Source organism: Schistocerca serialis, chromosome 6, assembly GCF_023864345.2.
Source record: "Schistocerca serialis cubense isolate TAMUIC-IGC-003099 chromosome 6, iqSchSeri2.2, whole genome shotgun sequence".
NCBI classification, from domain to species: Eukaryota; Metazoa; Arthropoda; class Insecta; order Orthoptera; family Acrididae; genus Schistocerca; species Schistocerca serialis.
The window spans coordinates 101,705,911-101,733,186 of NC_064643.1; the positions used below are offsets into that span (position 1 = coordinate 101,705,911).

Below are 27,276 nucleotides of genomic sequence, written 5' to 3' on the forward strand. Positions count from 1 at the left end.
GTCTCTGGAATGTGACCTCTACTGATGCAGAATGACAAAATGTGGAGTGTGGTGGTGAGGGCCAGTCAGGCGCCCAGGTGCGCTAATGAGACACCATTAGCGTTTTATACAACTACTGAAGGCTCTACAATTGAATCATCTACTCTGTGGCAGTGGCGATGACACCAAAAATGGCACACAGGTTTGGAATGCACTGGTGCATACTCCTCAGTATTGCAGCAGAAGTGGCACACAGTATTGGAATGCATTGATGCATACTTCTCAGTAGTCTTGAAGGCGTTGGCATAGTCAGTGTCACCAGCATAGCAGAATTGGTGACGTGCAAGATAGCAAGCCTAGCTGGTGGCAAGTCATTGGGCCTTCAGCAGTGATACCCAACAGTGTGATGACATGGCTTACTAGGGTGCTCTGGTGGATAATAAAGATAGCATTCCAGTAAGCTCCAAGTATGGCATGGCAGAGCTATGTAATGGCTTCTCCACTAAAATAAGGTCGCGGGCAGTATTTTTCATTCACAGATCAAGTTGGGGAGTAGCAGCACCTAGCGTACCTCCTGAGAACAGCGTCAGTTTGGTAGTTCACCAAACAATATCAAATTTGGTCTCAATGAGCATGTGGTAGAAGGCTCTAAGTCTTCACACCAGCAGAGGAGAGGATGGCAGCTCACAAAGGCTAGGTCCAGCAGGATGGGCTGGCTTATGTCTCGAAGATAGCAGTCATCTGGCAAACGGAAGTCGGTGCATCACAGGCCCTGCCTTGGAACTGGCGCACTAGCTCGAGGAAGGACTCAGAAGTCCAGTTATTTTGAGCTGTGTGTCAGAGACAATGAAGTTATCCATATACCAGATGACCAAATGTGTCCTGGTTTCCCAGGCACATCAATGTTCCTTCCCACACCATGCTGTCCTGACCTTTCGTTATGATTCAGACACATCGCTCAAGCAATGTGTAACGATGTCTTGGGTTGTATGTCACACTGTTTGCACTATAGGTTCTTCTACCTGTTTCACATTCTGATGTGGACGTTGCATATGAGCCTACCCTGGTTTAGCTAAGTGCTGGCCAGGGAGAGACTTCAAAAATCTCATAGATTGTTTCATTTATTCAGGAATGAAGAAAAATCTATTATGGTCTGTGTTTGCAACTTGTACAGTAAAAAAATTTTTTAAAAAAATAGCTCCACAAACAAAATGCTAGAAACAGGAAGACAGGAAGATATGTCAAAGTGGTCTTGACAGTGGCTGCTTAAATGAAGGCAGGTTTCACACATAAATTTACTTCGTGAGTTGCAGGGCGAGCTCGACAACAGGTTAATTGTTTGAGGATGGATTTTGAAAGGTATAATTATATTTTGACACTAATAAATCCTCATATAATATGGAAATATACTTCTATATGGATAACAATTTCTCCACATGAGCAGCTGACAGTGACGTTAAGATTTCTAGGAACAGGGAGGAGCTACAAGGTTCTAGAATTTTCTACTGCAATTTCGAAACAGCATTGACTGAAATCATACTCACTCCATGCAAAGCTATTTACGCTGTCCTTAATGGTGATTTCATGAAGGCAACTTAAGTACTATACCTTAGTTCTGACGAGTTCAATGTAACATTTTTACAGTCGCAGACATTTTTGAAACGTAGTATATTTTTGAAATTATTTATGTGGCCAATGAGCTATAGTTTAGTTTGTTTCTGAGTTGGAATTTTCAGTTTCCTGTGTGAAGCCTACCAAAAACGTGTTAAAGATATTCACACAAGAATATAAAACTCTGTTCTGAACCGAAGACAGGGATTCATCATTCATCTGAGAAGTTTTACTTTTAGCATTGTGACAGTGAATTCTACAGCTCACCTCCAACCCACTTTTGTTATGAGCCACATATCATATTAGGAAGTGAAAGAAGTGTAATTTTCCCTGACGGCACTGTTTCAAGGTCTTTCATTATCACCTTAACACAACAGTCTGATTGTACTCCTCTTTAGAACGAATAGGACCTGCTTTTATTGTTTGCTACGCTGTCTCATAAGATTGTCTCATAGGATAGTACTGAGTGAATTATGCTAGCAGTCTCCCTGCTCCATATCGAATAGATTCCATTGCTTTGCTTAGCTCTTTCCGGTAAACAGTCCACATTCGGCAATGAGTTCTCAAGGCCAGTGATGTGTAGCTGCCATTTTAAAATAATTATGAACATACAGCCGAGAAACACGGGACTGAACAAACAGCTATCTGAAACATGTTTCACACGCTGCATTTGTGGCGCTCTCCTGTCTCCACGATCCGACTTGTCATCGTAAATGTGATTTGGACAGTTTCGCTCAAACCTCCAAATTCCAGGTTTGTGCACCGCTCAAATCTGCGCAAATTTTCTGTTCACGCGCAACTATTTATCTGCGCGTATGTGATGTGCGAGGACATTTGCGCAAACGGATCGTTGGTTGTGGGCGGGCCTTAAATTAATCTGTGGATGAATAGATACCTAAATTGTGGTCGCTTTCAAATATCGACTATATTAGTTACCATCGATATCCGATACCATGTCGTTCAAATCGTGTGAACCTTCCTGTATCGACTACATGTCTAAATGTCGATAGGCGATAGCGATGTGTTGAAGTCTGTGAGTTGTGACGAAAATGTGTAAAGTCAACCAAATCAGATGTTTGCGAGTGTTGTGAAACATCAACTATCAAATACTAGTGCACTTTAAGTGTTGTCTGTCAAGGAGAGGACATGAGTGTTTAGAGTTATTACTTTGTGTTGTGGTCCAACTGTATTTGGATGCATGTGTAGTGTGAAATATTACACAACTTGCTCTTACTAAATAGGAATCGTGAGGTAAGAAACAGAAAAGAATACAGGAATACAGCTAAGAATGTTACAATGTGTGCAAATCTCGAGATAGTGGTAGGTACGGGAAACAGTAGAACACCAGATATGTCATCGTGATTTATACTTATTTCTTTTGTATAGTTTAGCTTTTGTAATTCTTAGTGCAGCTTAGATTGTGTATCACTAATCATGGTATGTTTATGAATCCTTCCCCCTGTGTGGCATATACAGTCAATCTGGTGTAAATTGCGGGTCAGTTTGTCATGCTCGAGTGGTTTGGCCTCTTCATGAGCCAACATATTTTCCATTTTCTCTACCCCCGAAGGAGCAGGAAACTCATCTTCATCACTGATTGAATTAATACAGTGGTTTAGTCAGCAACAACTAAATTAAGCCTGCGCATTTGACAGTTTGAATGCTGCTAAAAGCTTCTGCACCCTTAGTTGTACTACCAATAGCCTATAGCTGTTGTTGATGTGCCATTACTAGCTTAATAAGCAGGGATGGCTAGCGGACAAATGTAAGGATGTAGAGGCTCATCTCACTAGGGGTAAGAGATACTGCCTACAGGAAAATTAAAGAGACCTTTGGAGAAAAGAGAACCACTTGCATGAATATCAAGAGCTCAGATGGAAACCCAGTTCTAAGCAAAGAAGGGAAAGCAGAAAGGGGGAAGTAGTATATAGAGGGTCTATACAAGGACGATGTTCTTAAGGATAATATTATAGAAATGGAAGAGAATGTAGATGAAGATGAAATGGGAGATGATATACTGCGTGAAGAGTTTGAAAGAGCACTGAAAGACCTAGGTTGAAACAAGGCCCCTGGAATAGACAACATTCCATTAGAACTACTGACAGCCTTGGGAGAGCCAGTCCTGACAAAACTCTACCATCTGGTGAGCAAGATGTATGAGACTGGCAAAATACCCTCAGACTTCAAGAAGAATATAATAATTCCAATCCCAAAGAAAGCAGGTGTTGACAGATGTGAAAATTACTGAACTATCAGTTTAATAAGCCACTGCTGCAAAATACTAACACGAATTCTTTACATACGAATGGAAAAACTGCTAGTAGCCGTCCTTGGGGAAGATCAGTTTGGATTCCGTAGAAATGTTGGAACACGTGAGGCAATACTGACCCTACAACTTATCTTAGAAAATAGATGAAGGAAAGGCAAATGTATGTTTCTAGCATTTGTAGAAAGCTTTTGACAGTGTTGACTGGAACACTCTCTTTCAGATTCTGAAGGTGGCAGGGGTAAAATACATGGAGTGAAGGGCTATTTACAATTTGTACAGAAACCAGATGGCAGTTATAAGATTCGAGGGACATGAAAGGGAAGCAGTGGTTGGGAAGGGAGTGATACAGGGTTGTAGCCTCTCCCTGATGTTATTCAAGAAAGCAGTAAAGGAAACAAAAGAAAAATTTGGAGTAGAAATTAAAATCCATGGAGAAGAAATAAAAACTTTGAGGTTCGCCGATGACATTGTAATTCTGTCAGAGACAGCAAAGGACCTGGAAGAGCAGCTGAATGGAATGGACAAGGTCTTGAAAGGAAGATATGATATGAATATCAACAAAAGCAAAACGAGAATAATGGAATGTAGTCGAATGAAATCGGGTGATGCTGAGGGAATTAGATTAGGAAATGAGACACTTAAAGTAGTAACGGAGTATTGCTATTTCGGGAGCAAAATAACTAATGATCGTCGAAGTAGAGAGGATATAAAATGTAGACTGGCAATGGCAAGGAAAGCGTTTCTGAATAAGAAAAATTTGTTGGGTTGAGTATAGATTTAAGTGTCAGTAAGTCATTTCTGAAAGTATTTGTATGGAGTGTGGCAATGTATGGAAGTGAAACATGGATGATAAATAGTTTGGACAAGAAGAGAATAGAAGGTTTTGAAATATGGTGCTACAGAAGAATGCTGAACATTATATGGGTAGATCACATAACTAATGAGGAGGTATTGAATAGAATTGTAGAGAAGAGAAATTTGTGGCACAACTTGACAACAAGAAGGGATTGGTTGGTAGGGCATATTCTGAGGCATCAAGGGATCACCAATTTAGTATTGGAGGGCAGCATGGAGGGTAAAAATTGCAGAGGGAGACCAAGATAGGAATACACTAAGAGTTCTTTTCTTGAAAATGTAGCTAATGAGGTATTATTTTAATTTTCTTTAGAGTTGGTTTGGAATCCACATTTCTTGCTTAGGGGAAGACAGGATAGTAGACAGGAGCTTGTGGAATATCTTACTACAAGAGTATGTAACACCATCCTAAACACTTGTAAAGTAGGCAAAGTCGACATGACAATTATTGCTGTGTCCTATATGGTGAGATGTCACAGTTCAGTTGAAACTGATTTTCGTAATCAATAATGTTCAAAAACCATTAAGGAGTAAATATAGTGAAAGTGAGTGTGCCGGCCACTGTGATCGAGTGGTCCTAGGCACTTCAGTCTGGAACCGCGCTGCTACTCTGGTTGCAGGTTCGAATCCTGCCTTGGGCATGGATGTGTGTGATGTCCTTAGGTTAGTTAGGTTTAAGTAGTTCTAAGTCTAGGGGACTGATGACCTCAGATGTGCTTAGAGCCATTTGAATCATTTGAAGTGAGTGTAATAATGCAAAGATTCTTAAAAGGATTTCTGATGGATGTAACCTATGTACTTTAAACAATAGGCTTACAGCTTGGTTCTGCTGAACAAACACATTATTTACTTTAGGTGCATTGCCCCAGATGATAAATCTAAAAGCCAAGGGCCACTGAAAGAATGCAGAATAAGCTACTACTCTTGTCTTTAGGCCAACACAATGGGAAAAGCTTCAAAGGGCATAACGTCATGAACCGGGCTTGTTGATGAGAGAAGTTTTGTAAGTGACCTACTTCCAGTATAGAGCATACTTATATATTCACTGTTAAAGGAACATTGATGGCAACAGGTGCATGTGGACTCTGCACGGGTGATGAAAGTAATACATGCATTTATGTTTTTATTAAATTTTGTTAAAGTTACTTTTCAGTAGGATACAGAGCACACAAACACCTTGATAAAAGTCGTATATTGTGGATAATGCAGATCATATAAATTTCCTGTAAAACATTGTATGACTTAATGCAAAAATGGTTTGAACTAGCTCTCTGCTAAAAATGCTATGATGTGATTTATATTAGAGTCTAAGACTATACATTTTCAAGTAGCATACACAAATTTTAGAATGAAATCCAAACAATATGGCATATAGTGGGGCCTAAGTAGGGAAATAAACAAAAGGGTTAGGCTAATTTGTCAGTTTACTGAAGTCCAGTTTTAAGTTAGCATTACAGTAATTGCTTGTATGTTATGAGTAAATTAAGTTAAACCTGGCTCCATAACAGAATTTCTTACATAATGTTTCCTTGGATAGAACAGACAGAGGATGAATAGCAAAGAAATTGAGGCATTTTAGTAGCCCCTGAAGTTAAAGAGGCTGACCATACAGTACCGATAAGAATAATGATGGTTTGCGCACCCTGCCTTAGCTGTTCTACCTGAGTGATACCCATAAGTCTGATGATGCTCATGTCTGGCTCTTCCACCATGCTACAATGAATAGTGAAGTAGAAGACACCATACATTTGAGGTTTGGGTAGATGTTTAGCTCATGCAGAAAACAGATCTTTGGCTCCTTCAACTGCAGTTGCAGTGTTCACTTTCAGCACTAGTTATTCATTGAAGCTTGTATGTATGTATTTAACTGGGGACGTAGAAATGACGGAGAGGCTTCATCCCACTTTAGCCCTCAGTTGTTCACAACCCCACAGCAGTCCACCCACACCACTGCCGCCCCACACCGAACCCTGGGTTATTGTGCTGTTTGGCCCCCCAGTGGACCCTCCAGGGAACATACCAGATGAGTGTAACCTAAAATGTTTGCGCGGTAGAATGATTATGGTGTACGCGTTTGTGGAAGTGATGTTTGGTCAGCAATCGCCGACACAGTGTAACTGAGGCGGAATAAGGGGAACCAGCTTGCATTCACTGAGGTAGATGGAAAACCATCTTAAAAACTATCCACAGGCTGGCTGGCACACCGGACCTCGACACTAATTGGCCGGGCGGATTCGCGCCGGCAACCAGCACGCCTTCCCGCTCGGGAAGCAGCATGTTAGACCACATGGCTAGCCGGGTGAGCCATTGAAGCTTATGTTGTTTGCTTTCATTCTTTGATTTTCTGTGAGATAGGATTTTGGACAATTGAGCTCAGTCAGGAAGATTACTATTAACCAAAAAGCAAATGATCTGTGCCATATGTGGTGTTAATTTTTGAAGCTCATGCAAATTTCTTTATTGTGAACTGGGGATTCTTGCCTACATATCTCAGTACATTGGTTCGATTATGAGGTTTGTGGTTGGCAACACAAGCTTGTTTAATGAAAACAGCAACAGCATCCATTGATTGCAAAAATTAGAAACAGTATTTGTGTTGTGAACCAACAATTTTGTTTAAAAGGAAGTCCAGCATTCTGTAATATATATTTTCAGTAACCTTCCACCAGATTTGAGGCTGTTAGCAACAAACCAGACATTCAAAACCAAGCTGGAGGTTGACCTTTGGATGTCTTCTTGTCAAGTTGTGCCACAAACTCCTCTTCTCCCCAATTCTATTCAGTACCTCCTCATTAGTTATGTGGTCTACCCATCTAATCTTCAGCATTCTACTGTAGCACCACATTTGGAAAGCTTCTATTCTCTTCTTGTCCAAACTGTTTATCGTCCATGTTTCACTTCCATACATGGCTACACTCCGTACAAATACTTTCAGAAATGGCTTCCTGACACTTAAATCTATACTTGGTGTTGACAAATTTCTCTTCTTCAGAAACGCTTTCCTTGCCATTGGCAGTCTACATTTTATATCCTCTCTACTTTGACCATCATCAGTTATTTTGCTCCCCAAATTGCAAAACTCCTTTACTGCTTTAAATGTCTCATTTCCTAATCTAATTCCCTCAGGATCGCCCGACTTAATTCGACTAGATTCCATTATCCTCGTTTTGCTTTTGTTGATGTTCATCTTATATCCTCCTTTCAAGAAACTATCCATTGCGTTCAACTGCTCTTCCAAGCCATTTGCTGTCTCTGGCAGAAATCTAATGTCATCGGCGAACCTCAAAGCTTTTTTTCTTCTCCATGGATTTTAATACCTACTCCAAATTTTTCTTTTGTTTCCTTTAGTGCTTGCTCAATATACAAATTGAATAACATCGGTGAGAGGCTACACCCCTGTCTCACTCCCTTCCCAACCCCCACTTCTCTTTCATACCCCTCGACTCGTATAACTCCCATCTGGTTTCTGTACAAATTGTAAATAGCCTTTCAATCTCTGTATTTTACCCCTGCCACCTTTAGAATTTGAAAGAGAGTATTCCAGTCAACATTGTCAAAAGCTTTCTCTAAGTCTACAAACGCTAGCAACATAGGTTTGCCTTTCCTTAATCTTTCTTCTAAGTTACGTCGTAGAGTCAGTATTGCCTCACGTGTTCCAATATTTCTACGGAATCCAAACTGATCTTCCCCGAGGTCGGCTTCTACTAGTTTTTCCATTCGTCTGTGAAGAATTCGCGTTAGTATTTTGCAGCTGTGACTTATTAAACTGATAGTTCGGTAATTTTCACATCTGTCAACTCCTGCTTTCTTTGGGATTGGAATTATTATATTCTTCTCGAAGTCTGAGGGTATTTCACACACACACACACACACACACACACACACACACACACACACACACACACACACACGCGCCTTTCGGGTTACAGGACTGGAGTAGGTGGTGATGGGAGGGTGCATGGGACAGGTTTTACACCGGGGGCTAATTTCAATTTGCCGCCGCTCATACCTCACCTGTCTTTCAACAACATCTTTGCCTCTGTACTTCCGCCTTGACTGACATCTCTGCCCTAACTCTTTGCCTTTACAAATGTCTGCTTGTGTCTGTGTATGTGTGGATGGATATGTATGTATGTGTGTGTGTGCGAGTGTATACCTGTCCTTTTTCCCCCCTAAGGTAAGTCTTTCCACTCCCGGGATTGGAATGACTCCTTACCCTCTCCCTTAAAACCCACATCCTTTTGTCTTTCCCTCTCCTTCCCTCTTTCCTGATGAAGCAACCGTTTGTTGCAAAAGCTTGAATTTTGTGTGTGTGTTTGTGTTTGTTTGTGTGTCTATCAACCTGCCTGCACTTTCGTTTGGTAAGTCACATCATCTCTGTTTTTAGATATATTTTTCCCACATGGAATGTTTCCCTCTATTATATATATATATATCAATATAATAGAGGGAAACATTCCACGTGGGAAAAATATATTTAAATATGTCTGCTTGTGTCTGTATATGTGTGGATGGATATGTGTGTGTGTGCGAGTGTATACCCGTCCTTTTTTCCCCCTAAGGTAAGTCTTTCCGCTCCCGGCATTGGAATGACTCCTTACCCGCTCGCTTAAAACCCACATCCTTTCGTCTTTCCCTCTCCTTCCCTCTTTCCTGATGAGGCAACAGTTTGTTGCGAAAGCTTGAATTTTGTGTGTATGTTTGTGTTTGTTTGTGTGTCTATCGACGTGCCAGTTTTTTTTAAATTTTCTAACCTACCTGCCCGATTAAGGGATCTGACATTCCACGCTCTGATCCGTAGAACGCCAGTTTTCTTTCTCCTGATAACGACATCCTCTTGAGTAGTCCTCGCCCGGAGATCCGAATGGGGGACTATTTTACCCAAGAGGATGCCATCATCATTTAACCATACAGTAAAGCTGCATGCCCTCAGGAAAAATTATGGCTGTAGTTTCCCCTTGCTTTCAGCCATTTGCAGTACCAGCACAGCAAGGCCGTTTTGATTAGTGTTACAAGGCCAGATCAGTCAATCATCCAGACTGTTGCCCCTGCAACTACTGAAAAGGCTGCTGCCCCTCTTCAGGAGCAACATGTTTGTCTGGCCTCTCAACAGATACCTCTCCGGTGTGGTTTGCACCTATGGTACCTCCATCTGTATCACTGAGGCATGCAAGCCTCCCCACCAACGGCTAGGTCCATGGTTCATGGGGGGAGGATGTAAATACTTTTGGATTAAAGGAGACCACCCAATGAAAAGCAGAAGTGTTCTGAGTCATTGATATGTACACAAAAAGAAAGAAATTGTGCAAGCTTTCGGAGTAAACCTTTTTTCAAGCTAGAGTTAACTACCACTGAAAACATACACACACACAAGCATGCATGCATACATACATCTGTGCCCCTACATGATGCCAATTGGATGTACACTGCCAGTACTGCAGTTTGGCAGGTGGACTAGATGTTGATGGAGATTGTGTCAGGTAGGGTGGGTATAGGAAGAGAGATGTGGAAGGCTTGGAAGGGACAGTGGAAACCATAATGTTGAGAACCCTGCACACCCAAAATCAAAATCATCTTCATCAGTGTATAGATTGAATAACATTGGGTAGAGGCTATGACCTTGTCTCACTCCATCCTAATCTACTGCTTCCCTTTCATATCCTTCAAGTCATAATTGCAGTGTGGTTTCTGTTCAAGTTGTAGATAACTTTTCACTCCCTATATTTTATCCCTGCCACCTTCAGAATTTCAAATAATATATTTGAGTCGACACTGTCAAAAGCCTACTCGAAATCTACAAATGCTATAAATATAGCTTTGCCTTTCTCCAGTCTATGTTCAAAGATAAATTAAGGATCAGTATGGCCTTGTGTGTTCTCCAGAATCAAACATATCTTCCTTGAGGTTTACTTCTACAAATCTTTCCATTCTGTTGTAAATAATTCATGTCCGTATCCTGCAACTGTGACAGATTCAACTGATGGTTTGTTAATATTCGCACCTATCAGCTCTTTGGAATAAGAATTATGTTGTTCTTTTTGAAGTCTGAGGGTACTTCAGGCTGACTCTCCCAGTGATCTCAGTAATTCTGGCAGAATGTCATTTACTCCAGGAGACTTGTTTTGACTTTGGTCTTTTAGAGCTCTGCCAAATTCTCTATTCATGTTGTCCGTGTTTTAATATTTCAGTGCTCCCTCTGCTCTTATATTTCACCACCCCTGGCTGCTTGACAAATACACAATTGAATTTTATTTTCTTGCCACAGTCTTTTTTGTGTTAGGTCACTGCAGATTTGTTGTGCTGCCCAAGTGAAATGTTGCACTTGTGCTCTTGTATGCATATGACTACTGGCCTGATGGTTTCACCAATGTAGAATTGTTCACACTCATGGCCCACCTTCTACACATCTGCAGTGTGGAGTCCAGCACAATCTGGATCGTTCTGGTGCTATAGAAGACAGGTCAGACACCAACTTGGCAAAGGTGTTCATCATTTCGGTCACAAGGACACTGTAACTTTAGCCCAAACATTGGTTTCATCAGTGATAGTTATTTACAATACAAAGTATGTAAATAAAATAATGAGGCTGATTTTTTTCACCTCTTTTGTTCCAATAACATCACAAGAGGACATTGTCCCCGTCAAAGTATTTGCATTAGAAAGCCACACAGCACCATAGATCATTCTCCGACTCCTCAAACCAGTGCTGGAACTCTGATAACGGAATAACCTTCAGTTGGTTGGTTACAGACATTTGAATGTTGTCCAGGGCCCCAAAACCCTGTCCCTTGATGTGCATTTTCAGTCTTGGAAAGAGGAAAATATTAAGGACTCAAGTCGCGTGAATAGGGAGGATGAAAGGCCACAGGAATGTTCTTACAGTCCAAATAATGGTTTACTGAAACTGCTTAGTTAGAAGGCACTGTGTTGTGATACAAAACCCAATTGTTTTTTATGTTTATTCTCACACACATGACACTTTTGTTTAGTCCTTCAAGAACCTCTCTGTAAGTGCTGATGAACCTCTTGGTCTTGATGCACAAACTCTTTAAAACAATAAAAAAAGCCTATCAGCATGCAGTTGATCTTTAACTTGCTGAGTGTTGTTTTTTTTTGTCTTGGGCGGCTTGGAGTGTGCCATTCCATTCTGTGGTGCTTGGTACTAGGTCACACTCAAACATTCTAGTCATGTCACCTGTAATGGCATGTTTCAGAAAATGGGGATCATTTTCAGTTGATTTCAAAAAGTTAATGCATCTGCCCCCCCCCCCCCCCCCCCTCATGTTCTGTTGACTGTGCATGAGGTTTCTGAGAACCAATTTTGAGCAGATTTTTCGTATCCCATACCGGTATTCATTGGTCAGCATCCAATGAATGGTGGTGTGACTCAAACTCAACTTTGCCCCAATCGTTCCATTATCAGTTAATGATATGCATGCACAAGGTCATGGACTCTGTCAACATTTGCACCAGTTCTTGAAACCAAAGGCCTTCCACTGTTAGGTTCATCTTAAATTGTCTGTCTGCCTTCTGCAAATGTCTTACGCTGGTGAAACACCTGGGAGCTTGACAAAACACACTATCTATAGACCAGCCAAAGCTTTGCAAACGTTTCTGTTCCACTGAGTTGGAATCCGAAGAAAAATCTTATCGCAGACTGTTGCTCAGAATTAGTCACTTATTGTCAGAATGCACAAGCAAACCCTTCTTCATTAAAAATGTCCAACACTAGCATGGTCCAACACATACTGACGGTGCATCACAAGTTCACCTGCCTCCCTTCCAAGTGTGGCATCATCAGCATAGCTGGATCAAACACAGTGCTATCAGTTTCATTAGCTTACACCTGGTATGAGACAGTACCATACCCAGCAAACTTTCATGTAAATCTGTACATCATACTAGTAAACCTGCCAGTGTTTCACAATTACTAAATATGTCTATCCATCTCCTAATCTCTACTCTCTTTGTCCCTCTTCTCAACCCCCCCCCCCCTGCCCCGTCTCGCTCTTCCCCCCCTGTGTATGTGTGTGCAGGTGCATCACCTCCACTCCACCTCTCTCTGTCCATCTCCTCATCTCTTCTTCCCCCCTTTTCCATCTTCTGCTCCCCATTTCTGTCCATCCCTTCCTCTGCATCTCTGTCCATATCCTCCACCTCCTCCCCTCTTTCTGACCTTGAGCAGTGTTGCTTGTTATTGTGAATGAAACTTTGATTAGGAATTGAAGTTGCTTAACATGAATGGGTAATTGGTTGGGATCATTTGTGTACAGTGTCCGAGAGAGATTTCTCCAGATGTTGGATCTATGAGGATAGCATTTCTCAGTTTTAATCTGCGAATGGGTAGAATCACAAAATTTTGGACAATTCAGATTCTGTAGTTGTATTCTGATCATAATCCCCTGCTATCATTGTTAAAATTGACCACAAGAAAGAAACTGAAACAGCATAACACAACATTTTCTTTCTGGCAATTGGGTTTAAAAGAAAACCTGTACATTTTCTTTGAAAAATATGGCCTATATCTGTCTACGAGGGGCGTTTGAAAAGTCCGTGCAAAGCCCTAGAGATGGCACCACCGGCGCGTATCGAGGTCATGTATAGTTAGTAACAACTTTGGAAAGAACACACACCAAGCTTCAGCCATATTGGTCTGCTTCTTTGTGTGTGGCATTCTTGTGAATCAAGGAAGTCGAGTGATTGTCAAAAAATGAATGAAAAAGAATTTTGTGTGGTGATTAAATATTACTTTATGAAAGGAAAAACGCCTCAGGAGACTAAAGAGAAGCTTGCTAAACATTACGGTGACTCTGCACCTTTGATTAGAACAGTTTATAAGTGGTTTCAAAATTTTTGGAGTGGCCATATGGGCACCAGTGATGTTGAATGTTCTGGTGATGGATGACAGAAAAGTTAAGGTGCATGAGATTGCTAGTGCGGTGGGAATCTCGAATAAACAGGCACATAATATTTTGCATAAACATTTGGACATGAGAAAGCTATCTGCAAGGTGGGTTCCGCGATTTCTCACACTTGACCAAAAACGGAATCGTGTGAAGTGTTGCAAGGATGATCTGCAGCGGTTCAGGAAGAATCCACAGGACTTTAAGCGTCGTTTCGTCACTGTGGATGAAACATGGATACAACAATCTAAACAATAGGTTACCAAAGGAGAATCTGTACCAAAAAAGGCGAAGACCATTCCTTTGGCCGGAAAGGTTATGGCGACTGTCTTTTGGGATTCGCAAGGGATAATTCTCATTGACTATCTGGAAAAGGGTAAAACTATTACAGGTGCATATTATTCATCTTTATTGGACCGTTTGAAAACCGAGCTGCAAGAAAAACGCCCGCAATTGGACCACAAAAAAGTCCTTTCCCATCATGACAATGCACCTGTAGACACCTCAGCAGTTGTGGTTGCAAAATTATTGGAAATAGAATTCCAACTCGTTTCACATCCCCCCTATTCTTCAGACTTGGCTCCCTTGGACTACTATTTGTTCCCCAATTTGAAGAAATGGCTGGCGGGACAAAGATTTTATTCAAACGAGGAGGTGATTGCAGCAACTAATAACTATTTTGCAGACTCGGACAATTCCTATTATTCGGAAGGGATCAACAGATTAGAACAGCGTTGGATGAAGCGTATAAGTCTAAAAGGAGACTATGTTGAAAAAGAAAAAAGGTTTATCCCAAACACATAAGTAGTTTTTCTTTTTGCACGGACTTTTCAAACACACATCGAAAAAGTTAGTTAGTCAAGAACCTATCAAGATTTTTGGTAACAACATCAAATGATGACTTGTCTTTATATAGTAGCAGGGATTAACAGTGAAATATCACTATAATGTTTAGTGCTATCTCTGCTTGTGTCATCAAAATTTAGTAGAACAAATTAGTAATAAAGTTACTATTTTCAAAAAAACTGCTGTCTCTTCAATTTTGCTAGACAGGTGCTGTTTAACTGATATTAGTAGCTTAGTATTTACTTGATTACAGTGGTATTTTTCAAGGGAAGAGTGTATGTCACAGTTCAGTTGAAATAGATCTTTATTATCAGCAACAAAAGTCATTAAGGGGTAAATTTGTTGGGGAGTGAATGTAACAATTCAAAGATCCTTAAAAAGGGTTCTGAAAGATGTATGCTTATAAACTTTAAATAATATTCTTATTGCTTACTTCTGCTGAATAAACACTTTATTTATTTTAAGAGCATTACCCAGAAGATAACTCCATAATCCGACAAGGAGTGAAAATATGCAAAGAAAATGAACACTCTTGTCTTAAGATGACAACAAGAGATGCTTCTATGGGCATAACTTGCTTAACTGAGGTTCTTGATTAGGTATTATTATTATTATTATTATTATTATTATTATTTTCATCGTCATGATGCCAGAAAGAGACAGATTTACATAATTAATGAACATTACAGTGTATAAAATTTGACCAAAGCTTGGCTACTTCTAGCGCATTCTTCGAGAACTGCAAATGAAGTAGTTGGACACAGACAACATTGAAACAGATACGATTAACTGTGTGATTTTCTCCACAGCTGCACTTGACACTGTCTTCTTTGTCATAGCCCTATCTTGCCATATTAACCTTGGGTCTACTCGCTTCAGATCTCAATCTGTTCAACGACTTCGGTGTATGTTATCCCTTGTAATAACTAGAGGTTGGAATTTCATATACTCCTTTCTATTGAAGGAGAATGGGGTCCATTTCTTTCCACATTTGTAACCTGGTTAATTCATCGGTGGTTGTGAATATGTGTGATGTTCTGAGAAGCTCCTCCCGGATTTCAGTCTGAGCACATACCTTTCATGTCCAATTAATGGATAAGTTATATCCTGCTCTATTTTCTGTCATACCTTGTTTGAAATTATTTCTCTTTGAACATAAGCTGGAGCTTGCCAAGTGTTAGTCATGTGGTGTAGATTTTAAACAGACTTTTATAAGTCTGCCTATGCCATTGAGAGGTACATCCACATGTTTGATGTGACCTGAGTTGTACTAAACAAAAGAAGTGTATTCGGCAGCAGAATAAATGATGTCAGTGCAAAAGTACAAATTGTTTTGGGTTGACTGCCCCACTGTGAACCATCCAGTTATCTAAGGCAATTATTTCTGGTGGAAATTGTCAACTTGGTGTTCGTTAAATGGTTCTTGAATGTGAGAGATCTATCGAGTGTAATTTCTAGGTGTATTGGAATATCACATTGTTCCAGTTCAACCTTCTTTTTAACTTGTTATCCAACTATAGCTGAATCAATTTTGCTCACTATGTTTTCATTCATTCTATGACCATTTATATCTACTCTCTGCTAAAATTGAAGGTTATTCCTGTGTTGTGGAACCACATTTAGGGCTGTTCAACTGTCATTTGATCTGTCTCTGCTAGGGTTGGATTTGGACACTTGCTTTTGTCGTCAGCAAGTGTTATAGTTTTTGATCTGCCCTTTAAAGATATTGGAAGATTGTCTCTGTAGGTTAAAAGCAAGACTGGGCCCATACCAATCCTCATGGCACTCCACATGGATGCTCCCCCATTCTGATGCTATTTTAATGCCTGAGCTAGTCATGAAATTTATTCCAGAAATTCAATGTAACAGTAAAGGTACAGATGTACTACACAAAGTGGCACATGAAAATTTGTGCCAGACTGGGATTCAAACACGGATTTTGTGCTTATCACGAGCAGTCGCCTTAGCTCTTAGGCTGATCGGGCACACTCCCTGGACTGACCCAAACTCCTGTATGTGACACATATACATCTATTTCTTCTCATAGATTATTAATTCATTTACTTCCACTCATACACCTCGTGGTTCCCATGCAGGGTTTAGAATCAAGACAATTAGAAGTAATGTCTACTGTTGTAGTCATTTTTGTCACAGTCCCATTTTCACCTTATTTATATTTACATTGGACGACGAAATATAAACAAGATTTGTAAATAATAGATTTCAGCTATCAGTTGTCCTTTTTAAATTTTATTGGCAGATCTAGATTTCAGCTAGAAACTAGCCATTCTCAATGCACTATTATTTTTGATCAATGCATGTAATGCCTGTTGGTCGGGTTTCATCCACAGTGGATGAAGCCCGACCAACAGGCATGCATTGATCAAAAATGATGGTGCGTTGAGAATGGCTAGTTTCTAGCTGAAATCTAGATCTGTCAATAAAATTTATAAAGGACAACTGATAGCTGAAATCTATTATTTACAAGTCAATATAACAGTCACTGAGTGCAACAGCCTTCTGAATGGAAGATAACCTGATAAACAAGATTTAGTCTGTTAATGAGTCCCTCTGCTTTCTGTTATGGAAGTAAGGTTCTGTTGCTACAAGAGGGAGTCCATTAATGCTATAACACTTTAATTTGCTAAGTACAATCCTGTGATCCACACAATCAAAGGCTTTGCAAGGTTAAAGAACAGACCAGCAGGGTTATATTTTATATTTATCTGTGATGGCTCTTCTTTTGTGAGATCTTCTATTGATTTTGGTGTGGAAAATTTTATATTGAAATTAGAGGTGGTTAACAAGTTCCGCTCATTTAAATGAGTCTGTATTCTATTAGAGGCCACTTTGTCAAACACTTTTGGAGTGACTGGAAGAAATGACAAAGGCATATAATTAGAGGCGGCTTGTCTGCCTCCAAATTTGTGGATAGCTGTTGCTACAGCATATTTGAAAGAGTCAGGAAATGCCTCCAGAGTCATTGATTGATTATAATGTAAGAATTTAATATTTTGGTAGAAACACTATCATAGCAAGCAGAATTATTACTTTTTAGTGACGTGGTTGAATTGTATAATCTCCTTAGGTGTTGTACTTGAAACTAATGTCTGTTGGTGATGCATGCAGCATCTGCATGAGTAAATGTAACACTCCTGTGTTTGATTGTTTATCAATGGGTATAGTGTTCGCAGTTGCTGTGAGTAAGTGATCATTGAATTTGGTGGCCATTGACTTCTACATCTACATCTATACTCCGCGAGCCACCTTACGGTGTGTGGCGGAGGGTACTTATTGTACCACTATCTGATCCCCCCTTCCCTGTTCCATTCACGAATTGTGCGTGGGAAGAACGACTGCTTGTAAGTCTCCGTATTTGCTCTAATTTCTCGGATCTTTTCGTTGTGATCATTACGCGAGATATATGTGGGCGGTAGTAATATGTTGCCCATCTCTTCCCGGAATGTGCTCTCTCGTAATTTCGATAATAAACCTCTCCGTATTGCGTAACGCCTTTCTTGAAGTGTCCGCCACTGGAGCTTGTTCAGCATCTCCGTAACGCTCTCGTGCTGACTGAATGCCCCCATGACGAATCGCGCTGCTTTTCGCTGGATCATGTCTATCTCTTCTATTAATCCAACCTGGTAAGGGTCCCATACTGATGGGCAATACTCAAGAATCGGACGAACAAGCGTTTTGTAAGCTACTTCTTTCGTCGATGAGTCACATTTTCTTAGAATTCTTCCTATGAATCTCAACCTGGCGCCTGCTTTTCCCACTATTTGTTTTATGTGATCATTCCACTTCAGATCGCTCCGGATAGTAACTCCTAAGTATTTTACGGTCGTTACCGCTTCCAATGATTTACCACCTATGGCATAATCGTACTGGAATGGATTTCTGCCCCTATGTATGCGCATTATATTACATTTATCTACGTTTAGGGAAAGCTGCCAGCTGTCGCACCATGCATTAATCCTCTGCAGGTCCTCCTGGAGTACGTACGAGTCTTCTGATGTTGCTACTTTCTTGTAGACAACCGTGTCATCTGCAAATAGCCTCACGGAGCTACCGATGTTGTCAACTAAGTCATTTATGTATATTGTAAACAATAAAGGTCCTATCACGCTTCCCTGCGGTACTCCCGAAATTACCTCTACATCTGCAGATTTTGAACCGTTAAGAATGACATGTTGTGTTCTTTCTTCTAGGAAATCCTGAATCCAATCACAAACCTGGTCCGATATTCCGTAAGCTCGTATTTTTTTCACTAAACGTAAGTGCGGAACCGTATCAAATGCCTTCCTGAAGTCCAGGAATACGGCATCAATCTGCTCGCCAGTGTCTACGGCACTGTGAATTTCTTGGGCAAATAGGGCGAGCTGAGTTTCACATGATCTCTGTTTGCGGAATCCATGTTGGTTATGATGAAGGAGATTTGTATTATCTAAGAACGTCATAATACGAGAACACAAAACATGTTCCATTATTCTACAACAGATTGACGTAAGCGAAATAGGCCTATAATTATTCGCATCTGATTTATGACCCTTCTTGAAAATGGGAACGACCTGCGCTTTCTTCCAGTCGCTAGGTACTTTACGTTCTTCCAGCGATCTACGATAAATTGCTGATAGAAAGGGGGCAAGTTCTTTAGCATAATCACTGTAGAATCTTAAGGGTATCTCGTCTGGTCCGGATGCTTTTCCGCTACTAAGTGATAGCAGTTGTTTTTCAATTCCGATATCGTTTATTTCAATATTTTCCATTTTGGCGTCCGTGCGACGGCTGAAGTCAGGGACCGTGTTACGATTTTCCGCAGTGAAACAGTTTCGGAACACTGAATTCAGTATTTCTGCCTTTCTTCGGTCGTCCTCTGTTTCGGTGCCATCGTGGTCAACGAGTGACTGAATAGGGGATTTAGATCCGCTTACCGATTTTACATATGACCAAAACTTTTTAGGGTTCTTGTTTAGATTGTTTGCCAATGTTTTATGTTCGAATTCGTTGAATGCTTCTCTCATTGCTCTCTTTACGCTCTTTTTCGCTTCGTTCAGCTTTTCCTTATCAGCTATGATTCGACTACTCTTAAACCTATGATGAAGCTTTCTTTGTTTCCGTAGTACCTTTCGTACATGATTGTTATACCACGGTGGATCTTTCCCCTCGCTTTGGACCTTAGTCGGTACGAACTTATCTAAGGCGTACTGGACGATGTTTCTGAATTTTTTCCATTTTTGTTCCACATCCTCTTCCTCAGAAATGAACGTTTGATGGTGGTCACTCAGATATTCTGCGATTTGTGCCCTATCACTCTTGTTAAGCAAATATATTTTCCTTCCTTTCTTGGCATTTCTTATTACACTTGTAGTCATTGATGCAACCACTGACTTATGATCACTGATACCCTCTTCTAAATTCACGGAGTCGAAAAGTTCCGGTCTATTTGTTGCTATGAGGTCTAAAACGTTAGCTTCACGAGTTGGTTCTCTAACTATCTGCTCGAAGTAATTCTCGGACAAGGCAGTCAGGATAATGTCACAAGAGTCTCTGTCCCTGGCTCCAGTTCTGATTGTGTGACTATCCCATTCTATACCTGGTAGATTGAAGTCTCCTCCTATTACAATAGTATGATCACGAAACTTCTTCACGACGTTCTGCAGGTTCTCTCTGAGGCGCTCAACTACTAGGGTTGCTGATGCAGGTGGTCTATAGAAGCATCCGACTATCATATCTGACCCACCTTTGATACTTAACTTAACCCAGATTATTTCACATTCGCATTCGCTAATAACTTCACTGGATATTATTGAATTCTTTACTGCTATAAATACTCCTCCACCATTGGCGTTTATCCTATCCTTGCGGTATATATTCCATTCTGTGTCTAGGATTTCGTTACTGTTCACTTCCGGTTTTAACCAACTTTCTGTTCCTAATACTATATGCGCACTATTTCCTTCAATATGAGATACTAATTCAGGAACCTTGCCCTGGATACTCCTGCAGTTTACCAATATTACGTTAACTTTTCCTGTTTTTGGTCTCTGAGGACGGACGTTCTTTATCAACGATGATAATGTCCTCTCTGGTAAGCCGTCAGGTATTTTATCGTTTCGCCCAAGGGGGGGTCCCTCTAACCTAAAAAAACCCCGTGTGCACGCCACACGTACTCTGCTACCCTAGTAGCTGCTTCCGGTGTGTAGTGCATGCCTGACCTGTCTAGGGGGGCCCTACAGTTCTCCACCCAATATCGGAGGTCGATGAATTTGCAACCATTATAGTCGCAGAGTCGTCTGAGCCTCTGGTTTAGACCCTCCACACGGCTCCAAACCAGAGGACCGCGATCGACTCTGGGCACTATGCTGCAGATATTAAGCTCAGCTTGCACTCCGCGTGCGATGCTGGTTGTCTTCACCAAATCAGCCAGCCGCCGGAAGGAACCAAGGATGGCCTCAGAACCCAAGCGGCAGGCGTCATTCGTTCCGACATGTGCTACTATCTGCAGCCGGTCACACCCAGTGCGTTCAATAGCTGCCGGAAGGGCCTCCTCCACATTACGGACGAGACCCCCCGGCAAGCACACCGAGTGCACACTGGCATTCTTCCCCGACCTACCCGCTATTTTCCTGAGGGGCTCCATAACCCGCCTAACGTTGGAGCTCCCTATAACTAATAGGCCCGCCCTCTGTGACTGTCGGGACCTTGCCGGAGAATCGGCCACTGGCCCAACAGGCGAGGCATCCTGTGATGGCTCGGAAACGATGTCATCACCACTAGGAAGCACCCCGTACCTGTTGGAAAGGGGTAAGGCAGCTGCCACGCGGCCAGATCCCACCTTCGCCTTTCGGCCAGGCACGCGCGAGCCCACCACTGTCCGCCATTCACCCTGGAGTGATGGCTGACCGGTAAGATGCTCACTGCCGGAAGACGCAGCGACATCAGGGGTTCCATGTGATTCCAAGGCCACCGAAGTAGGCATAGGTCTCACCACAGTTGCTCCAACGCCACTACGAGCCGACGCCTGCGCCTCGAGCTCGATGAGCCTAACAGACAAAGCCTCCACCTGCCCCCGAAGAGTGGCCAATTCTCCTTGCGTCCGCTCACAACAACCACAGTACCTACACATGACTATGTTTACCCTACTCTATACGGTGACAAATTCCCAAGATAATCTTCTGATGAGCTACTCTGATAATCAAGAAACACTCACTGAAATACGAGACGCGAAAACTACGCTAGGTTTTCCCAGAAAAACTATTTAAAAGCTAAGCGCAGCAAATAAGTACAAAAACGCTTTATACAAACAGTACTCGCTGCTGCTGGTGCTCTCGCTCTGGCTGTCACAAGACAACTGCTGATTCAAGTGACTAGTGGCTAACGACCGCGAAACAAACAAAAGACGGTTTTAGGGCGCTTTCTGTTCTAAACGATCAAGAAAACACTAAGAAATCTAACACGAAAACTACGTAAAGTTTTATCAAGAACTGTTAGTTACTATGCAGAGCAGATAAACACAAATAGAATCCCTTCCTTAGTGGAAGGTCGTAAACAAAATGCAAAATAAACGCTTTATACAAACAGTACTCGCTGCTGCTGGTGCTCTCGCTCTGGCTGTCACAAGACAAGACTTGAAAGTATCGCCATTTATGCTGGACCTATTTTCCGGAGAACTCTGTTTCATGTGAATGACTGGTTTTGTTTCTTTCTTGTTTAATAGTTTTCCAAATAGTATTTACCTTAGAGAGACTGGTCTTCATGGCAGACGTCTTACAATGTATATTGTGGTTAAGCCAAGGCAGATGCTGGCATTTTTATTGTGGAGTCACCAGCAGTGAGGTTTAACCATGAATGATTTTTCTCATTGTGGTTTACAGAGCACTTTGTATCAAACATGTCTCTCGTGGGGAAATGGTAATCAGTATAATAACGTAGGTATAGTGGAAAGAAACTAGTTTAGTGGGAATGGGGCTGTGATGTATGAAGGCATATTATGAAGCTTCACATCTTAGTTAGTAGTTAGGGGAGTAATGTTAATGCCCAGAGATACTGCAACTACAGTGGTCTGTTCTCTTGTGCAGTTGATGCAGACTCCCTATTCATTAAACCTAACTGGTGGCTGAATTTCTCACAGGTGAATATGTCAATATCCGAGATATCCAGATCTGAATCTCAGAGAGCATGTGTGAAAATCAATGGAGAGATGTGCTGGAGGCCACCAAGGAGTCTTTCAGACTGCTGCATTGCTCTTCTTCAGGGATGGAATTAACTGAAAATAGACCTCCCACACAATAGAGAGCATGTTGTGTCGCTGTCAAGTATTCTGAGCTTTTCTAATTATATTCCTTGACCAGTGTTGTGTTCCCGATGTACTATTGTATTGTTATGGACTTTGGCTTATGCGGCCTGACTGCAGTTTAGCTTCAGTGGTTGGAGATGACAGTGGAAATGTGTGTGTTGAGTTGTGCGTGCATGAATATGTACATGTTTTTCATAATCTGAAGAACTTTGTCTGATAGCATAGACTACTTTTAAATGTTTTTTAAACATGCAACATGCCTGACAGCCACACAGTGCCTCATCTGTATGGTGAGCGCAATATGCAGGGTATCCAGCAAAGGAGTTCAAGATTTCAAAATTAAATATCTTGTTAACTAAGATCAGTAGATGAGGGCGATGCAGTTATGTTTATTGTGAAAGCTCCAAGAATTTTATACAGAAGTTTTTAAATAGTTTAAGAAGCTGCTAACAGTTGGCACTGTAATCACAATGCATAGTATCTGTAAAAATGTGATGCAGTTCAGAGCAATCACTTCCACTGTTGAAACTTGAAAGGAATTTAGCATACTGAAGGAAGAAGTTGAAATCACTTATTCCATTGAACAACATGTTTTTTTCTGAAATATTGGAATACCACAGGTTAGAATACAGTCCTACAGCAACAAAGCACAGTTTTCAGACACGATTTAATGTTCCAAAAGGTCCAGACGTGAAAACCATTTGCAAGCTACTTGCCAAATTCTGACTGACAGACAGCGTGGCTGATGATCTAGCAGTGTGTATCAGCCCCGAGCAGATTGTAGTTACTCCTGAAAATGTTGCCACTGTTTCTGGAATTATTGAGCAATATCCAAGGAAATTTGTCTGAAGAATTGTAGCAGAGACTGATGTGAAGCACTCTGGCATGCAAAATGTACTGACAAGGGAACCTCCCCATCGCACCCCCCTCAGATTTAGTTATAAGTTGGTACAGTGCATTGGCCTTGAAAAACTTAACACAGATCAATCAAGAAAACAGGAAGAAGTTGTGTGGAACCATGAAAAAAATTAGTAAAATATACAAACTGAGTAGTCCATGCACAAGATATGCAACATCAAGGAACATGTGAGCTCAGAAGTGCCGTGGTCCCATGGTTAGCGTGAGTAGCTACAGAACGAGAGGTCCTTGGTTCAAGTCTTCCCTCGACTGAAAATTTTACTTTCTTTATTTTCGCAAAGTTATGATCTGTCCGTTCGTTCATTGACGTCTCTGTTCACTGCAATAAGTTTAGTGTCTGTGTTTTGCGACCGCACTGCAAAACCGTGCGATTAGTAGACGAAAGGACGTGCCTCTCCAATGGGAGCCGAAAACATTTGATCGCAAGGTCATAGGTCAACCGATTCCTCCACGGGAAAACACGTCTGATATATTCTATACAACACTGGTGACGGCATGTGCGTCACATGACAGGAATATGTTGTCGACCCACCTAATTTGTACACTTAGCGAATGGGTAAAAAGATTCTTCTACCTTGCCCGATTTAGGTTTTCTTGTGGATGTGATAATCACTGCCAAAAAAGTGATGAAAACATAAGAGTTTGTCACATAAACTAAAAATAAAAAATTAAACTTTTCACTCGAGGGAAGACTTGACCCTAGGGCCTCTCGTTCTGTAGCTGCTCTCGCTAACCATGGGACCACGACGCTCCTTGACTCCCAGTGTCCTTGATGTTACCTATCTTCGCATGGACTACTCAGTTTGTATATTTTGCTTATTTTTTTCATAGTTCCTCACAACTTCTTCCTGTTTTCTCGACTGATCTGTGTCCAATTTTTCAAGGCCTATCCACTGTGCCAACTTATAACTAAATCTGAGGGGGATGCGATGGGGAGGTTCCCTTGTGAGAAAGAGTTTACACATTTTTCACTCAAAACCCAAAGCCACCAGACCATACCTGTCATACCTGTACAAGCTGTGTGACAGAGGGCAGACTTTGTGAACCAGATTCTCACAATGATTGGTTATGAAGGATTTGATATTGGCTGCATCTGGTTCATGGACAAAGCTCAGTACCAACTGAATGGAGTTGTGAAAAAACAAAACTGGGATTTTGGGGTTCCAAAAATCACCATTTATATGAAGTCAAACCACTGTATTTCTATAAAGCTACTGTTTGGGCTGCAGGATGGAGCAGATGCATTGTTGGCCCTTTTTCATGCAAGAAATGAACATCATTGAACATTATGTTGCACTTCCAGAACAATTAATCGCCACACAGCTAGTGTTAGAGGATTGGCCAGGCACCAAGTTGTTCATGCAAGGTGGGATCAGACCACAGTCATACCAAACAGGTATTTCATTTTCTTGATAAATACTTTGGGAAAAGACTCTTTACATTGGATTATTGCAAAGTAACTGATGCAGTAATGGATTGGCCCTGATATTTGCCCTATCTGACTCCCTGTGACTATTGTTTTTTTTGGCGGGAGGGGGTAACCACTGTCTGTGTGGCAAATTTCATTGTTTGTTAGTGCCGCCTCCATACTGCGAATGGTGGACATTTGGAAGAGATTGTGATGTGATTGGAATGACTGCTTGCAGAGGACGAATTTAATTATGCTTGCTGATACTGTATGAGCTGCACAGCATACAGCACCAGCTGTTCGCAACTTTTCAAACTATTTTGAAACTTCTGTGTAAAATTGTTACAGCTTTCACAATAAGAATACCATTTGTTGCACTTGCCTATTGATCTTAGTTTTTGAGATGTTTAATTTCAAAATCACAGACTCCTTCACTGGACACCCTATATCCTAATTCATATTGTTGTTATTCCATTCTGGTTTTTCCATTGTTTAAATATCAATTGTCCTTAGTCCCTTGTCAGTTGCAATATTTGTTTTTTTCTCTCAGAATGATGTCAACGTTTGTTAGGTCGATAAAACTCATTTTTCTGATGTGGGGCCATCATGTCATCATCCAGATGCACTAAATAAAGAGAAATACGTTTCATTTATAAACTGACCACCAGAGAACGGCAAGGGATGTCAACATCAAGGATTCTGCGGAAGAAAGTTTTGATGTCGATGGGATAGTGGTATTGTCAGTTAACATCTGAAACTGACCTTTTCTCATAACAATTGCCCATATTGTAGTACTAGGTTTTGTGCCTTATTAATCTTTCATTTATTGCTTGCCCTTTTTTGTATCACATTTCAAAGGTTGCATGAGAACTTGATATTTTTCCTCTGAGGGTTTTATCAGGAAGACCCAATATCTGAAATTGTAACAGCATATGGCTTTTACAATACCTGGACAAAGAAGAGGTGTACCAAAACTTTGTTTATTAACCTGAACATAAATACATTCTAAAAAAAAAAACTTCTTTATCATCACTGCTTCAACAGTGAAACTGAAAGTTTCATCAAAAGTGAAAAATAGATTTTCTTACAGTATTTGGTAACTATAAGAAAATGCAAATTACAAAGCAAAAAGGGTGATATGTAGTATCTTCTAAATATTTTTGATATAATTATTGATACGTTTGTTTATTTGTATCTTCTCCTTTAACGGGGCTGACATAGAATTTGCTACATTACCTTTATGAAGAATATCTATTCATAATTTAGCTATATCCACTGACAAATTATAGTGCTATTTGTTATTGCATTAATTTTGAATCGTACTCATTTTTGTAGGACTGGTGGTTACTTATAGTCCCATTTTTATTGGGCAGTGTGGCATGATGGTGTGTTGACATTCCACCTAGTGTGAACACACCACCCATTTGCCATTTCATGAGTTGACATTCTATTGATGTCCTGCATGAATCGGCATTTTAGGAAACCCTCCAGCATGTTTGGTGATAACCAAATAAGACGATTGTCTTCAGATGTTTCCATTGTGGTCTTCTCTTTTCCTGATCACTGAATCTCATAAAATCCAGGAGAAACAATGTCAGCAAGACAATGTAAGTTATCCATAAGGGTGAGCTGCAGGCAGGCTGTAAAGATGCTGCATGTCTTATTGGCAGTACTTTGATATGATGAAATCTGTGCTGTACAGGGCTTGCATACTGTAGAAAATGCAAAGGTAATGCAGAAATCTTGACGGTGTCCGCTTGTGCTCCACATGTTATTCCTTTCAAATAGAACACAACATTATTCTCGACAATCCTCCTTAGCTTGATACTGGGAACTGCTTCTTAGATGAGATGCTTCCAGGAAACGTTCAAGGTCCCATTGCCTCCCTGTTGCCTCGGACTGAAAGCTCTCTGCGAGTTCTCAGCTGGTATGATTTCAGTTGATTACTCTCACAGTATAGGTGTCAAGAAATTTCCCTCTCCGTTCTGATTACCTTTCTTGGGCTTGGGGCTGCACTAATGTGGAATGTAAGAGAATCCTTATGGGAAAACAAACTACAGATTCTGAACACTGGCACCACCTGCCGACTGGAGGTAACTACCACTAAAATGTTATTGATAATAAACATTTCAGAATAAGATTTTGAATTGTAAGTCATTTCCAAGAACTGTAGACCAAAACTGAAGAA

At 40.9% G+C, this 27,276-nt stretch overlaps 1 protein-coding gene across 2 annotated transcripts in view; it reads left to right on the forward strand.

Moving 5' to 3' along the window:
- Positions 1 to 2,567: 2,567 nt before the first annotated feature.
- The window catches only part of LOC126484345 (general transcription factor IIF subunit 1), a 32,682-nt gene continuing 7,973 nt past the window's right edge, over positions 2,568 to 27,276 (forward strand). The window contains exons 1-2 of one of the 2 annotated variants that reach the window (XM_050107802.1): positions 2,568 to 2,841; positions 5,570 to 5,717. The gene's annotated coding sequence lies outside the window, so the exon portion shown is untranslated. The remainder of the gene's footprint in view (positions 2,842 to 5,569; positions 5,718 to 27,276) is intronic. The other variant, XM_050107801.1, reaches the window with a different exon arrangement.